Source organism: Vipera berus (assembly GCF_964194415.1).
Source record: "Vipera berus genome assembly, chromosome: W".
Taxonomy (NCBI): domain Eukaryota; kingdom Metazoa; phylum Chordata; class Lepidosauria; order Squamata; family Viperidae; genus Vipera; species Vipera berus.
Genome location: NC_138210.1, coordinates 59,115,369 through 59,132,747, shown reverse-complemented (window position 1 = coordinate 59,132,747; position 17,379 = coordinate 59,115,369). Strand labels below are relative to the sequence as shown.

The following is a 17,379-nucleotide window of genomic DNA, read 5'->3' as shown; positions in this document are numbered from 1 at the left end:
AGCAAGACTTAATTCCCTTTCCATTTTATCTCTTAAATCTTCATTCTCCCGTACTTTTGCTTCTAATATGGCATTCCTTTGAGTCAAGTCATCCACTTTTTCATCCAAATCATCCACACATTCCGCCACTTTATGCACTGAAGACAAAATGTCTACCTTCATCACGCTGCACTTCTGTTCCATCCTCTCTTCTATTCTCTCCTCCAGTTTCTCCAATTTCTCCTCCATCTGTGCAAATTTATCACCCATTGATTGATTAATTGATTCCAAAAGTTTATCCAGAGCATCTCGTAAGTCCTTCGTTGTCAATACATCAGGAGGGTGCAACGCCTGTAATGATGATTGTTGCACCGGAGAAGATCCACCACTCCGAAGAGTTTTAGGGGGAGGTTTAGCCGCCATCTTTTACTTTCACTTGTGACGCACTTTCACTTAAAGTTTAAAAAATCCATCAAGCTCGAGAGTAAAATAAAATAATCCTCTTCACCTTTTCCTCTTGTACCGCTCTGCCTGCTCCTTTTAATCCATAGTCCTTTCTTCAGGCAGGGGTGGTCGCAGACGCCTGGCTCTGCTCCAAGAAATCCGGAGCAGAGACGCCGGCCAGCTGGGAGCAACCCAGGCTTCGGGGGAGTTCAATCCTTCAGCCGCCCAAGCTGCAAGCTCAGGCGGCCCCGGAGAACTCTACCCCTACCTGGGGCCTCACCCCCTCCTCTTCTCCCGAGGAGGGGGCTTCAAATTCGCCCGAACAGCTGATCGGCGCTGTTTCGGGCGAAAAAACACTCAGCTGAGCCGCGGGCAGCCCGGGAAGGCTGTCTCCGTCGCCGCGGAGCCACCGGAAGTCCATCTAAAAGAAATGTTCATTGAAGGGTTTCCAATGGAGATCAGAACTTAAGTTTAAAAGAACTTTGAACCATTTTCGCACAAATCATAATCCACAAGTCGATTTTTTTTCCTATTCTTGCACAGAGTAGCGTTGATTTCTATCAAAACTGAATAATGCAGAATTACAATCCTGTTACATGATCTTCTGTGAGGGGAAGCTGGGCAAATATATTGGTGGCAGCTATTTTGTCAACAGAACACCTTCAGCAAATAAAAGTTATTAATCTTGTAGTTGCTATATTTCATTATTGCTTTATTCCTTTAGTCTGTCTTCAATACCTATGACAACCCAATATTATAAGGACTCTTAATAAAATAGGAAAACAGCTCTGTTTCATATGCTCATAATTATATAAGCAAATCATTGCACACTGAATTTCAAGAACTGTCTTGTTTGTGTGTATTTTTATATGCAAAGTATAACACAGCACATCTAGCCAAACTGTACAGATCTGGCTTTCCGTGAAATTTCTGGCTTATTTTATGAAGCCTCTGTAGGACTCCTCTACACCTGCCATTCCTGAAAAACTGATATAAATTTACATTGCTATAACTCTGAAAAAAATAATAAGTATGAAAAAATATAAGAAAGGTTCATGGCTTATGATTCTTTAATGTTATGTAAAAGAATAAGAGGAAGGGGAAAGGGAAGAGGAAAAAACAAGAATTAGATGAAATTATGGGGATGATATATATATATATATGATTCCAGAAGAAAATACCATACAGTGGGAGCTTTGTCATACAGATTTGACAAAGATCAGTTTCCACAAACTACAGCAGGCAATCTAGACAAATTCAGACATGCTCTACCAAGTTTTGTTACTATATAATAGAGATAATATTGATAAACAATGAAAGAAGCATAGCTATATTAGCAATAGCAACCAAGGAACATCCATTGTTAGGGATAATTACGTTTAGGGCACTAATGAAACTAGATTCCACTTCTGGAGCATGTCTCAAGATCCATCTGGTGTGGGCGCTAACCCGAGTGTAGACGCCAGGGCGTTTGGGGGCAGCACAGACATCTCCCTAGCTCACTACACCAGCCAAAACCCAATCTCCATTCCATGGACAAAGCAATGGCCCCCCTGAGTCCCCCTGTAAAATAAAGAAATAAAGCATTACTCTCTAAGAATATAACATGAATTTTCTGTCAGAAAGGGTTCTTACATATGACTGATAGGTGAATCTTACTTCGACACTAGAAATATGATCATATTCTACTGTCCAAAAGCTATGAGCAACAGTTTGGGTAGAACAAACTACTCTGTATTTCAAGAAAAGAAAATGATGGGAGGGTTCAGAAGGAATAATCTCACTGACTTCCACTCATGTCCACAGCATCTTCTACATGGGGTGATTGCCTCTCTCCACCTAATGGTAAACTGATCTTGTTCTATCAGCATATTTGTAACAAAAGCAAATATTGAAAACATTCACAAAATCAAAAAGGGAATAAATCTTGCTCAGGGAAATAGATGTAAACAGACAAATAACAAATAGATGTACACAAACAAAATAACTCAACAGCAACTTCATTAGCAGATGCCTTTACAATGGAAAGGAACTAGCTCACATTAAAAGGTGCATTAAAATGTATGGGGCATACAGAAGCCATTTAATGTTTATTTAATTGTTCAATACACATTATGAACATTGCAGAATGTTTAATGCTGTTTAAATGTTTAATATCCTTAACCAGTCCCTTGAAAATTTGATATCTATATTCAGGAAACATCCTAGAATTTATGAATAATTTTGGTAATATAGCAAGTTCCTGTCCTCACCCCAGCTCCTGCCAATCTAGTGGTTCGAAAGTGTTCAAATGCAAGTAGATCAATATGTAGCACTTCAGTGGGAAGATAACAGCACTCCATAATGTCATGTTGGCCACATGACCATGGAAATGTCTTTGGACAGTGCTGGCTCAATGGCCTTGAAATAGAAATGAGTACCCCCCCCCAAGTCGGCCTTGGTGGAGCAGTGGGCTAATGCCTCCTTAAGTAACACCAGCTGCCTGCAATTAGTGCAGGTTCGAGTCCCACCAGGCTCAAGGTTGACTCAGCCTTCCATCCTTCCAAGGTAGGTAAAATGAGGACCCAGATTGTTGGGGGCAATAAGCTGACTTTGTAATAATGCCGCTTGGGGGGGGGCGAAAGCCCTAATAAGCAGGCATATACATAGAATGAAGGCTATTGCTAAGCACATTGGTTTGTGCTTAGATTGTAAGCCGCCCTGAGTCTTCGAAGAATGGCGGGATATAAATGGGATTAAAATAAAAAAATAAAAATAAATATAGACTAGCGGAGTAAAATCCGCAGGAACTCATTTACCTTTCCCTTAACCTATATGTATAGTTGGGGGTGGGGGAATGCAAGCTGCTTAGAAAAATAAGATTGGGGGGGGCGAAAATGTTGTATTCAGTATGGTGTAAAGGTTAGGTCACTAGGCTAAAAACCAGGAGACTGTGAGTTCTAGCCCAACCCTAGGCACTAAACTAGCTGGGTAGCCTTGGCCAAGTCATTCTCTCTAAGCTCTAGAAAGAAGACAAGGGCAAGCCACTCCAACAAAATCTTGCCAAGAAAAGGGACTTGACTAGGAAATCAACAGAAGTCAAAAGCACATGCACACAAATTATTATTACCTGGCAAGCATCCTTCTTTCCTTCCATGTAGCCTGCACATATCATGTCATCTTTTATTATGGTCGCCATCCCAGGCTCTTTAAAGTCACTGTAAAGAGTCTCACAGGTAGCCCTGTCAATAAGGGGAAGAAGCACTTCCTGCAAAATCTCGGGTTCAGGAAGTGGGACTGAGAGAAAGAGAAAAGAAAGTTATTTCTTCAGATTCCATCAAAGGGAAAAGCAGAACATCTAGGTAAAAGAAGGAATTTCAACAAACTGAACAGCTTGTCAATGTATTTACTGCTGCTGAAATTTAAACAAATTTAAACAATTACTCATCAAATATTATACCTGCTCTTTAAACAATTATTTAAATCACACAAATTCTAAATAATTATTAAAGGTGCATAAGCTCCTTTTCTCTTGCATGTGTCCAGGCAGTTATTAAAATCCTTGATAATTTAATTCTATTTTTACTCATTGTTTTTCCTCCAGAAAAAGTATCCTTAATGTCAGGCTTTCTGAATCCATCTGAAACACTTGCTCCATTCCAATAAAGCCAATTAGTAGAAGTTGGGGGCAGGGTAAGATTCTATTTATTTTATTACTATTATTTTATTATTTTATTTTATTTTTGGTGTTAAGGCTTGTATTTTTGGAACATATATACCTATGAGTTGCTACAAACACCAATAGATATGGAACTTCAGATATATATAACATAATATATCACATAATATAGAAATATATCTGATACTCACCTTGTGATTTAATGTTCCCCCATCCTGCAACCCAACAACCCAATCTGGGAGGGAAAACAATGGAAAGTCCTGGTAAACAGGCAGGCTGGATAAGCTGGGTGAAATTCACAGAGCTTTCAAGTTCCATTAGTGCAATATCATTGCCTTTTGACAGCCCAGTGTAGTTGGCGTGGGTGATAATTTGCTTCACATTCACTAGTACCGACTCTGGTCCCAGATAGGAGAGATTGTAGGATCCCAAAAGAACAGCAAATAGAGAGGGATCGGAGATACTGTAGATAGAAAAATTGGCTAATAAAACATAAGCAGGATATGAGAATGAAAACAGACATATTGTTCAAAATTCAGCTAGGAAGAGGAGGAAGTTGAAATTGATAGAATCTATTAGAAAGGGTGTGACAGTAAAATCACTTCCCTAGGAATGGGAGAACAGTGTTTGTCATGAGTGTCAATATTAGCTAATAGCTTGAATGGTAGAAAGAATGGTAGAAACTGACCTTGGGGGTGACAGATCTCTTGGTAAAGGAAATGAAGTTTTATAAATTAGTTTCAGAAGTCTGAGAATCAACCCTGTGGGGTTTTGTATGAAGGGAGTAAAGTTTGGAAACTGTTCTCACCTGCTAAAGCAATGCGCTGCTGTGAGAACCCAGCGTGAGGCAATGAGGGTTCTCCCACACTGATGTGAGTCTAAAATCTGTATGCTGGCCTGCCATGGCCATGAACCCACCTCAGCCTCTGTACCTCCTACTATTCGGGCAGAGGGGATAAATCGGCCACAAGCTGTGGGGAGATCAAGATAGGCAGGTTAGTGTCTGGGTCCTGAGTTCTGTACAGCTGAACTCCATGGAAAACTTTATTCACCTGGAGGTGCCTGGGCCTCTGTAATGCCTGTGAAGACAAGAAGAGAAACATCAAAAGAGACTGAATGGACCAAGAAAGGTAGCCAAAAATAAAACAAAATATGCTACATTAGATCACTTTTTAGATCAGCAATGTCTATAATGACATTGTTTAGAATTAATTATTCATTAATTGATAATTAACATATGAGACTTGGAACTTTAAAAATATGCTGTGTGTCATTCAAAAATGGTCATTCCCATTACAGCACATATCACTACTTCACTTATCTGTAGTAAATAAAGGTACAGATCTGAAGGAATTCTTGACCCAACATCATCCAATGAGTTTCAGGGCTTGGGAGGATTTGTGTGAGATAAAAAGAGTAAGACAACTTCAGCACTTTTAAAAATCAAAGCTTACTTTGATCCCAAAATAAAATTGAGTTGATGAGAAATATATGAGGGAATAAAATAATGTATGCATACGTGTATGGATAATGAGGACGTATGGATGGTGTGTAACACTAGATAGATCAATTTTATTTTTTCATATTTCCTCTCTCCATTTTCTTTTGCTTCTTTCTTATTTCATCTCCATTCTTTCCTTAATACCATGTTTACCTGAAAGTAAAACCTACCCCCAAAATAAGCCCTAACTTGATTTTTGAGGGTGGGCCTAATATAAGCCCTACCCCAAAAATAGACCCTAGTTATGGGGCGAGACACACACCTACAAATCAAGCTAGGGTGGAGGTGGGAGATGGAGGTACCCCACATGCTCTGCTTACCTGGCAGCTAGGCCTCTCCTTGCCAGCCCACTTCTTCTGCAGTGTCTCCAGGCCTGCATTTCACATTCAGGCCTTTCTACAAGGCCTCTGCAGTTGAGAACTGAGCTATGGATTGAATCCATTGCTCCATTATCAGTTGCAGAGGCCTTCCGGAAAGGCCTGACTGTGAAATGCAGGCCCAAGCTCCATTCTGAGCTATAGAATGAAGCTGCTCCTTCAGTCACAGAAAAAGTGGGCCAGCTGGGTGGGGCTGTCGGTGCCAGTGGTGAGTGGAAAAGCCACCCCACAAAAATAAGACCTGGTGCCTGTTTTGGAGGCTAATAATAATAAAATAATAATAATAATAATAATAATAATAATAATAATAATAATAATAATAATAATAATAATAATAATAATAATACCCGGTCTTATTGTTGGGGAAACATGGTAGCAATAGCACTTAGATTTATATACCATTCCACAGTGCTTTACAGCCCTCTCTAAGTGGTTTACAGAGTCAGCATATTACCCCCAATAATCTGGGTCCTCATTTTACCAACCATGGAAGGATGGAAGGCTGAGTCAGCCTTAATGCTGCCTATGTTGAAAGGGAATAGCATGATGGATAGGTGCATAAGCATGTATGTCTGCCATGTACAGGAAATTAAGCAAAGCATATGTCTCTGTTTCAAATGTGGGCATCCATAATCTGTACCATTGTTTCCTTTTCCATCAGATCCTACTTGGTAACAAAATAATAATGCAGCTAGGTAACAAAATAATAATAAAAACAATAACATACATATTGCTGTACCCAAGAAATTTCAAGAATCAATAGTTTACAAAAAGTTCCCCCAAATCTCCTTAAATAACTCCCTATGTCATTTTGGGGAGCCATAAAGATAATAGGGAAAAAAGTGCTACCAGAAGAAATGATTTATCTGTGCTATGGTATCATCTCTATTTTTAAGAATACTTTTGGAAAATGCATAAGTCTCATGGTCACTTTTTTAAAAAAACAAAATAGTATAAACAATATCAGCAGCTTTCTTTCACTGCTGGAAAAATATGCCTACCAGCTCCTTGAGACAGGCAGGGAAAATAATTAGACAAATAGAAGTTAAAAAGCATTCCTGAAGGACCATTGGAATGGATCAATTTCACCATTTTTACTACTGCTAAATGGATAACTTGCAATTTCTCATATTCTTAATCACATCTATTTTATGAAAAGATGGTCTGTCCTGGAAACAATTTTGTAAGAGTACCCAAAACATTCTCTCCAAATGCTAAATGTGGCCCCCAGAGCACAGTGATTTTTGACTACTAATTTAGTTTATACCTTATTTATTTTCTCTTTTTGTCCATATATGTATGCGAGAAAAGACAGAAATAGCAAGAAGGAAGAAAAAGTTTCAAAACTAACCCAGGCCAGGCCCACAGAATGTCAGTAGTTATACTTTTCCTGTTTTACTCTTATCTGTATGTAAATATGTCTAAATGTACGTGAAAACATTTGAATCTAGATTTCTGAGTCCAAAGCCAACATTCTGTCTAACATTTTGTAAGAGACAGAATTACTGAGCTTAACATTAAATAGCAACACAGTAGCACATCTTTACTAATTTTCCTCAAAACACACAAAAACAGTTTCCAGGTGGTGAATCAGTTCCTTTCTGTCCTTCAAACTGTAAAAGAAAATATAATCACAGCTGAATAAATCTTATCAATCCAAACATACTTCTAAAATATCCAATAAAACAAAACAAACCCTTTCTCAGAATCCAAATAATAAATTCAAATTATTTTTTAGTTAAAAAAAGAACATTACTTAAAACTCTGCTATTTAACAATCCTTTATAATGCCAGCCTCAGCTCAGCCTCTTCCAACAATATTTGGAAGAATGCCCTGGAATCTATGCGTCAAAGTAATTATTTTATTATCTACATTTATCAAACAAATGCATAGGTAATCAGAACACCCAGTAGATTTTTTGCCCGACTTCAGAAATTTCTCTCCTTAAAAATAAAAGACAAGGATTTCTTTGAATAATTGTTTTGATTAACATAGGAAAGAAATACCTAATATATTTTCATACAATCTATGACCAAATCTAGGGTCTTACCCAACTGCATTCATTTAACAGTAGAACCATTTCTAAAATCAAAGCAAGTAAAATAAAATTAGTAACTTGCCCTGGGCTAAATAGGGTAAACCAGGGGTCTTCAAACTTGGTCCTTTTGTGACTTGTGGACTTCAACTCCCAAAATTCCTCAGCCAGCTTGCCAAGTTTGAAGACCCCTGGGCTAAACTTTACCTTTTATTAAAAAGGGGGGGGTAGATTTCTCTCATCATCTGTTTATGTTTAATGTTTGTGTTTAATTTTTCAAAGTAATAAAAAATTGGGTACCTAGTAAACAAGAAAGGAGGGATGAATCTTTTTGTATTTTATACACCCACCTGTTTTGAAAAAAATAAGTGCCTTAAAGAAAAAATATTCTCTTACCCATCAGAAGAGAGAGAAGGGCCAATTCTTCAATCCCAAGAAATCTCACCATCTTTGTTTATGAGTCTATCTTGATTGACTTTAAGTCAAGTAATAAAAGAAGAAAGAAGTTAAAAGGTAGACAAAGCATAGAAGAATATGAATAACTGTCACTGTACTCTGGCCTCCTTTTGTAAACTTAATACTCCCTATCTAGCTCCTCCTAGCATCTTAAAGGAAACAGTTTGTTGTTTTTGTTTAAATAAATTACTTGTGATTAACTTCTCCAAGGGAACTGAGAGTTAACATTTGACTCCTTCCCAGAGTAGGGAGGAGCTTTTTTAATTGTATTATTCAAAGACATGGGTGGGACTGTAAGAACCCAGATAGATCAAAGACCAATCAGGTATTTACAAAGAGCATAAAAGGAGTACAGAAAAGCAACTGTGTTATGTGACTATTCATTCCAGAGTGGCCATCTTTCCAAAGAATACTGTATTTGAACATAGAATGTGCATTTAAGTTTTCTCACTTTACAGATTTCTAGGACCGTTCATGTGCAACTGACCCCACTGATTGAAGCTTCTGGATGTAGTATAATGACTGTGGAGGGCACCATATTTGTAAAATATCACAGATCTTTTCTTGGAAAAGCAAACTTACAATAATTTCATATTTGAGAAGGAAAAACCAGTAATGGACCCACTGTAGGTCCATGGTTTGGTTCTGCTTCAGTAAAGTTATTTGTGCCCCAGAAACAATGAAGTTCTTTTTATCTGTCTAAGAATGTAACGTGAAGCATTACTGTACAATGAAATAGCTATGCAGCCTGTATGTCTTGTATTCTGTCTGTTTAAAATCATATAGTCAAGTATTGTTCAAGTCTGATTCAGCTTATGATGACTTTATGGATGCATTTATTTATTTGTTTATTTATTTATTTTTATCCTGACTTTATTATCTTTATAAATAACACAAGGTGGTGAACAAACCCAATACTCCTTCTTCCTCCATGCTGGTTTCTCAGCAACAGTATGTGTTATGTTCTTGGTTTGGTTAGGCATTGATGAGGCAGAGTGGTGAAACAGCAAGCATGTTTATTAAATAACAACAGAAGCAACCCTAACGGCTGCTTCACAGCTAGATTCAAGGTGCTGGTGATGACCTATAAAGCCCTAAATGGCATGGGTCCGGATTATCTCAGGGAGCACCTGCTGCCAGCATCAACTTCCCATCGTCCTGTGCAGGGAGGGCCTCCTCAGGGGCCCACCGGTCAGGGAATGCCAGCAGGCGATCCCCAGGGGGAGGGTGTTCTCTGTGGGCACGCCTGCCCTATGGAATCAATTGCCGGTGGAACTCCGGATCGCCCCCGACCTTTGTTTGTTTTGCCGGGACCTAAAAACCTGCCTTTTTGAGTTAGCTGGCCTGGACTGAGGGGTTTTAAGGTTTTTAAATTCTAATTTTAAATTTTGGGGCTATTGATTTAATTTTATTTTAATTTTTATATTGTATTGTTTTAATTTTGCCCTGTAAACCGCCCTGAGTCCTTCGGGAAAAGGGCGGTATATAAATTGAATTAAATAAATAAATAAAATAAATATACAGATCGCCTCTAGGTGGCAACCAATAGATGTAAAGCAATAGTTCGTGTGCGAAAGCATAGTTACTTGGAGACAGACAGTCTGTGTTTCAGTTAAGCAATCACTCAACTGATTAGAACAATTAAGGCCAATACATTCCACCCTTTCCCCCTAGATAGTTCATACTCTCAAATGCTTGATATAGTCCTGTAAATACTTAGGAGGCCTTCACGACCATTCCGAATGCCTGGGGGTCTCTGGAGGCTCCCGGTCTACCCGCTCGCCTACAATGCTGGGTAGGCTGGGTCTTTGAGGTCCACTTGCTTCGGGCCAACTCAAGTCCCTTTGGCTGACCTGTTCTGGTAGGCTCAAACCAAAGTCTATTTGGGTGGCAGAGTCTGCTAGGCTGGAACTCGGTGCCGCTTGCCAGTTCTGCTCAGTGGAAACAGTTTGTGTGTCTGGGGAAAACTCACTGCCAACCACAACCCTGTCTCCTTGGCTGAGAGTCCTGTCGGAGCATGCAGGCTCCTCTGTTGAGCCATTGTTGCGCTGCCCCTGTGGATGGCCTTCTTGAGAGTCTTGAGCCAGCAACTGATTCACTAGCCTTCGACGCAGTTGGTCAATGTGCCAGCAAATGACTTGGCCATCTTCCAGGACCACCTCATATGAAAGTGGCCCTGACACCTTAGCAACCACAGCTACCACCCACAAAGGCCCTTTCTCATAATTCCGGGCCCAAACCCGATCACCAACTTGAAAATTCCGTGGTGGCTTTGGCTGTGCTGTGTCCAAGGCAACTCGGTCAGGGTGCACCTGATCCAGCTTAGTGATTAAATGTTGGCCCCATCTGAGTTCGGCTGGGCTTCTGCCCATGGCTGTACAGGGAGTTGTGTGTTGGCAGAGTAAGAAGTATGCCAGTCTGTGGTGCCAGTCCCCTGTGACATCCTCTTCAAGGATTCCTTGGTCATTCGGACCATGTGTTCTGCTTGGCCATTCAAGGCCGGGTGAAAGGGAGCCGAAGTGGCATGCCTTATTAAATTAGCCCTGAGGAAGGACTGAAATTCTGCAGCAGTGAATTGGGCCCCATTGTCTGAGACCAATACGTCTGGTAACCCATGCGTTCAAAGATCCTGCACAGTTCCTGGATGGTCCTGGCAGTAGTCATAGTTGGAACTGGTGTATCCTCTAGCCATTTGGAGTGACTGTCCACCACAATGAGGAACAGCTGTCCCTGAAAGGGCCCAGCAAAATCAATGTGGATTCTTGAACACGGTGTGTGTGTGCCCTCCCATCGGTGGATAGGGGCTTGCAGCATCTCGGGTCTTGATTGCTGGCAAGTGTAGCAGCCATGTACTTGGGCCTTAATAGCTTTTTCTAGCCCAGGCCACCAAAGGTAGCTCCTTGCAAGTGCCTTCATACAGACTATTCCCAGATGTCCCTCGTGCAGAGACTCTAAAGCCCTGGGCCTCAAAGAGCTCAGGACTATGACCTGATGTTGTGATTCAGTGTCAGCCTATGCTCCCAGCAGTTGAGTCTGAGGAATCTGAGGAGGAGGAGGAGGAGGAAGGGTTTGGAGAGCCTTTGGTGTCGGAGGGAGAGTCTGATGCACTGCAGGACTCTCAGCCTGGCTCCGCCAGTTGTGTTCCTCATGAGGCTCAGCTGTGTGAGGAGGAGGTGTCAGACTCAGAGGAGTCACAGCTGAATCTGTTCAGAGATGCTAGAAGCAGAAGGCAATCCAGCAGAGTAGAGCAGAGAAAACCTATGAGGCAACTCAGTGAAAGGAGGAGAAGGCATTGAAAAGCCACGCCTTGGGATAGATAATAAAAGGGGAAGGCGTGGGCAGTGCTGGTTGCTGAAGGCAACTGTTCGGAGACATTCAAAGAATATCCTGGTCTGTTCTTGCTAATCTGTTTGACTCTTGTTTGACTCTTGTTGGATGTTTTGAATCATGTATTTTTGGTTGAAGAAAATATTCTGCTTTTTTGTTTGAAAGACTTTATTATTTGGAACTTTAAATAAATTTGGGTTGGGTTTTTTCCAGCCCATTGATTGTTAAAAGGAAAAAGTGGTTGTCCCTGACACATAATCAGGGCCGGTCGTAGGCTGGAACAGAACACCTGACTCCCCCAAAGAATGCAACCCTTATGAGCTGAGAGCTCATCTCTCCTTGTGTAAAAACTCTGGAATTCTGGCCCTGGACATTTGTCTGGCCATCCTGTGTGTACCCAGTTTAACACATGGGTAAGCTACTTGTCCACAGCTGTCTCAGCAGTCATGTCTTTAGCATGAAGGGGAGACTCCGGCAAATCCTAGATAGCCAGGATGCGTGCCAGAGCGGGATCTGGCTCTACATGTGGCAGGGGAAACCTGCTAAGGCCATCTGCATGGCCCATTTTCCTGCCCGGTTTGTGAATCAGCCTGTAGCCATAGGCTGAAAAGAAGATAGAGCACCTCAGGAGACAGAATCTGAGGTGTCTGTTTGTTTATGGTGAACAACCCTAGAAGTGGCTTGTGGTCCGTGAAGACCATGAACTGGTGGCCATACAAGTAGTCATGGAAGTTTTTTATGCCGACCACTATGGCCAAGGCTTCCTTGTCAATTTGTGCATAGTTGCATTCTGCGGACGACAGGGTCCTATAGTAGTAGGCAATGGGAGCCTGTCTCCCGTCAGCCATCAAATGGCTCAACACAGCCCCAACCCCATACAGAGATGCATCACACGCGATGCAGATGGGCAGCTTCTCATTAAAGTGGGTGAGGACTGAGTTCGAGGACAGCAGTGATTTGACTGCCGTGAAGTTTTTCTCGTGGACACTAGTCCACTGCCACTGTGCCTTTTTGTCCAAGAGCTGGTGTAACGGCTCTGCCACTGTGGCCTTGTGTGGAAGAAAGGCATGGTAAAAGTTCAAGAGCCCCCAAAAGGCCTGAAGCTCCCTCTTAGACTTTAGACTGAGGGGCTTGCTGGATTGCTTTAAGCTTGGAGTCCACTGGATGAATGCCTGGGGCATCAATGCAGAACCCAAGGAACTGGTTGAATCTACCCCAATCTCGCACTTCTCTCTTTTTAGTTTCAGCCCTGCATCGTGGAATTGCTGAAGGACAGCTTTAAGCCATTCAGCCAAAATCTCCACTGACTCCCCTGCTATGAGGACATCATCAAAATAGGGGCACACCCCTGGAATGCCCTTGAGCGTACGCTCCATCACTCCCTGGAAAAGCCCTGGGGCTACACTCATCCCAAACTGTAGGTGCTTAACCTTGAAGGCCCCCCTATGGGTGACAGTGGTCTGGGCTACTGCCATGGCCTGATCCATGGGCAGTTGCTGGTAGGCTTGCGCCAAATCTAATTTGGTGAACACACAGCCTCCTTGCAGTGACGCCAAAATATGGCTGACTACTGGCACCTGACATGAGTGCTGTTGAAGTGCCCTGTTAATAGTGCACTTATAATCCACGCATATGTGCACCTCCCCGTTGGCCTTAAGTGGCATAACTATGGGGGTCTCCCACACCCCACTGTCTACGGGCTGCAATACCCCTTGTCTCACCAGCTTGTCCAGCTCTGCATCCACAGCCCATGCATCTAGGGAAAGGTACTGCCTTCTCAGCTGGCTTTTGTACCTTCTCTGGTTGCTTCTGCAGCTGATTGACTTCGAAGTCCAAATCGGAGTCTTCCATATGCTCAGCGTCCTCGTGGTGTATGGCTTCTGGGCCGGGCGTGTGTTTGGAGGGCTGCAAGGCTTTAATAGCCCCTCCATCGGCCATCACCTCCTTCAAGGCATTTTGAAGCGCAAGGGTCTCTTTCGTCAATAGCTTCTGCTGGAGCTCTCAGTTTCTTAGTCTGCAGACTAAATGGTCCCTCAGTCTTTCCTCTAAGTCTGCAAAGTTGCACAGCCAAGACACCTGTTGAAGGGCAGCTATGAACTCTGTCACAGACTCACCAGGCTGTTGCTCTCACTGCTCAAATGCGTGCCTCCATGCTATGATGGATAGTTTTGGCTCAAAGTGGTCCCTGAGCTTAGGTGACTGACTCAAGTGGAGCAGGGGCGACCAGTTTCTCGGCTATGTCGAAGGTAGCCAGGCCGCACACACACAGGAGTGTCATGGCCTTCAACCTGTCTTCACTAACCTGGTTAGCGTGGAGTTGCACCACGTCAAATTCCTCCAATTTTCCGACTTTTGCCATGGTGAGTTGCTTGTTGCTTGCAATGCCTTGTGCTACTGGCTTCTGTGCTGGCCCTAGGACAGATCCTTAGGGTGTGGTGGTCTCCAGCATGGCTTGCTGGCCTCACCCCCTTGTGACTTCAGGCTCTCACATTTAAGCAGCACATCCCACCTTCGTTGCCACTGTTATGTTCTTGGTTCGGTTAGGCATTGACGAAGCAGAGCAGTGAAACAGCAAGCATGTTTATTAAGTAACAACAGAAGCAACCCTAATGGCTGCTTCACAGCTATATATACGGATCGCCTTTAGGCAGCAACCAATAGATTTAAAGCAACAGTTTGTGCTGGCGAAAGGACAGTTAACAAACTTGGAGACAGACAGTCTGGTTTTTAAACAATACAGCTGTTAAGCAATCACTCAACTGATTAAAGCAATTAAGGCCAATACATTACAGTATGGAAATAGTTTGTCATTGTGTTCTGCTGTGGAAAAATATCCGCTGGAAGATCTGTTCCTAGCTAAGTCCAAATGAACCAGGCACCATGACAAAGTTGAGGTTTATTAAAACAAATTGTTATACACAAACATGCCTCCAGCTAGAGGGATCCAGAAGCAAGAGTTTGAAATCATTATGTACACTATACATTCATGTGATAATTTCCATAGCAATACGTGAAGTGTATACAAGATGTTAAAGCCCATCTAGATTTTTCAACATTCCATTATCTTATTCTATACTTCTACCAGAGCTTTACTATCTAAATTGCTAAGCTTGTAAGCCGCCCTGAGTCTTCGGAGAAGGGCGGGATATAAATGGAATTAAAATAAATAAATAAATAAATAAATAAATAAATCAAATTGTAGACTAACAGTACTTATAGCATTCCTTTTAATTCCATGAATAAACAACCAAGCAATCATGTGTGAAGGTTTGCCTGATATCTTTAGCTCACCTCTAGGTCAATCCATTCTCCAGTTCTTCTCTTTTTATCTGCTTTTAATTATTACAATGAAAGAGCTAGCTTGATGTAGCGTCCAAGGTATCAGACCAAGAGACTGTGAGTTCTAGTCCCAGTTCAGTACAAAGCCAGCTCAGTAAACTTGGGCATGCACACAGTCTTTCTCAGCCCTATGAAGAAGGCAAGGACAACTCACTTCCAAAATTTTTCCAAGTATCCTACAGGGACTAGTCGTGGCAGCCCAAGTAGTAAACATTGACTCAAAGGCACACTCTTCCCCCTATCCCCCCCCAAAAGAGCTACCTTTATAGTGATTACATAAATTATATCAACAAACAAACAAACACTATTTCCCAAAGAGTGGGAAACCTGAAAATACAAACCCGAAAATCGAACTGACGTAAGCAAATTCAGAGAAAATAAAGATTTTTATTTTTATTATTTTTATAAATTTATAATTTAATAGTTTATAGTCATCTTTTCTATTAGCCTCTCCTATTAGTATCATATGATTATATTACTTTGTTGCTGTATATACACTGAGAGCTTATGCCCCAAAGACAAACTCCTTGTGTGTCCAATCACACCTGGCCAATAAAATATTCTATTTTAAAATACATCTGATGCACTTTTATTCATTAAAGCATTTCCTCTATCTCTCTCAAATAAAGAAACAAACAATAGCTCCTGAACACAAAAAAAAAACAAAAAACAAAAATAACAACTTAAAGATAAAGATAAGGAAGAAAAAAAAGTACAGGAAAATCTGGAAATATCACTAGGTGGCAATATTGACATACTGTTTTCATTCTCTTGCACATGCAGAAACCTATAGCTAATGTAAATTTTCTGTTGGTCTAATACATAATTCCTATATATCTTTTTGAACATCTTTTGAGTTTTACTCCTTCAGCTTTTCCTTTTCAATTTAGTATGCTCATTGTAGACTAAATTTTATCTTCAGACTTGTGTTCCATATGACAACATATTAACTTTTTCAAGAATTTTGAGTCCACACAATATATTTAAGCTGGGTACCCAAATAACCTTTTTAGGAGGGTTCCCATAATATGTTCAGCTATAAACTAATAAAATAAGCAAAATTTGCACAATATAACTAAGACATGTGTATTGAAATCCACCTAACTGCAATTCAATATTTAACAAAATTTAGCATATTGAATAAGAGCAATTGCAACTCCTAGGTCAGGGATAGGCAACCGCGGCTCTTTTATGACTCATGGACTTCAACTCCCAGAATTCCTGAGTCAGCTGACTCAGGAATTCTGGGAGTTGAAGTCCATGAGTCATAAAAGAGCCGAGGTTGCCTACCCCTGTCCTAGGTGAAAAAAATCATATTTGGACTGTAAGTTATAGAGGTTTTTGCATTTTTTTAACTGATATCTAGCTGGTTTTTAATGATATGATAGCCTTATTTTTAAAATCTTGTTTCTTAGGTTTGTTTTTTTTGTTTTTGTTTTTTTTGTTTGTTTGTTTTTGGTTTTTTAATATGCATATTAAGTCTAATCAAAGCTTCCTCTTCATAATAGGAGATTGGAATTATAGATATAAGAACATGGAAAGTCATATAGAGTATAACTTTGTAGTTCCAGATCCTAAGTACTGTAAAATAAACTTTATGGAAAACCTGGAACAGTGCTAGGAAGTCCTATGTAGAGAGTAAAAATCTGGACAACCCCTAGCCTAAAGTGAAGTAGAGTTATTTTTTCTACCTTCTTGGTATCCAGTGGTAGCTATATTTTCGGAACCAAGATCTGCTGGACCTGCTATAAGCCCTTTTACTGATTTGCTTGAGCATTAGGCTATCTATACATTTTGCTTAACAAGATCATCTTTCATTAACAGAGTGGTAAAAGCCAAAGAGTCCCTATTGGATGAAGAGAACTGGCTTATCACTTCCATTCTATCTATCTATCTATCTGTCTATCTATCTATCTATCTATCTATCTATCTATCTATCCATCCATCCATCCATCCATCCATCCATCCCTATAAAGATGAGACCAACAAGTCAAACTCAACTCAAAGGAGACTTTGTGGAAAAGAAAATAATTAGCACTACTCTTACATTGAGTACAAGGGTGGGACATTTTATATATCTTCAAAATAATTGAAAAACCAAACTTCTAGTAATCCCACATCCATCACCAAAACTAAAGGATGCTAAGAAATGTAGTTCCAAACCAGCTGGACAAGCCACCAGTTTGCTACCCTTGGCATGGCAACTGAAAATTGATAGATTCGTCATGTGCCGTCAAGTCATTGTCTCTTAACAACCAGATA

General features: G+C 40.8%; 1 pseudogene across 1 annotated transcript; it reads right to left on the bottom strand.

Annotated features, from left to right (window-relative positions):
* Positions 1 to 1,707: 1,707 nt before the first annotated feature.
* On the bottom strand, positions 1,708 to 8,559 carry LOC308676533 (serine protease 27-like; annotated as a pseudogene). Its single transcript has 6 exons — positions 8,392 to 8,559; positions 5,134 to 5,160; positions 4,890 to 5,052; positions 4,273 to 4,544; positions 3,533 to 3,699; positions 1,708 to 1,986 (listed from the first exon to the last, which is right to left on the bottom strand). The product of its transcript is annotated as a serine protease 27-like (transcript).
* Positions 8,560 to 17,379: the final 8,820 nt, after the last annotated feature.